This window comes from Stylophora pistillata, chromosome 4, assembly GCF_964205215.1.
Source record: "Stylophora pistillata chromosome 4, jaStyPist1.2, whole genome shotgun sequence".
NCBI lineage: Eukaryota > Metazoa > Cnidaria > Anthozoa > Scleractinia > Pocilloporidae > Stylophora > Stylophora pistillata.
The window spans coordinates 22,669,293-22,669,665 of record NC_142522.1 but is presented as its reverse complement, the minus strand read 5'-3'; positions in this window follow the sequence as shown (position 1 = coordinate 22,669,665).

Sequence of the window (373 nt, the reverse complement as noted above, 5' to 3'; positions counted from 1 at the left end):
TTACACCACAGACTGACTGAGTATTGCGCTAAGTTCTTCCCAGGACCTACTCAGATGAATCCAAACGAGTTTGATTTCAATGATCCTTTCGCGTGAGTGAAAAACTATCTATGAGTTACCTTTTAAAATGATATGTTAAAATTAAGAACATTTTTTAGTCACACAGATGTCTTCTTAAATTAATTGAGGCGTGGAATCACATATAATCCAGCGTTTCCTTAATCCTAACGAGATTATTGATCACCTACGCGTAGATTCTTCTCAAACTGATGCTCTGTTAAGAAATCGGTACTAAAAAAAGCTTTATTATAGCAGAGAGTTGTTAATCAAAATCAAAGTTATTAAAACCGCCAAAGGACGATTTAAAGAGCCA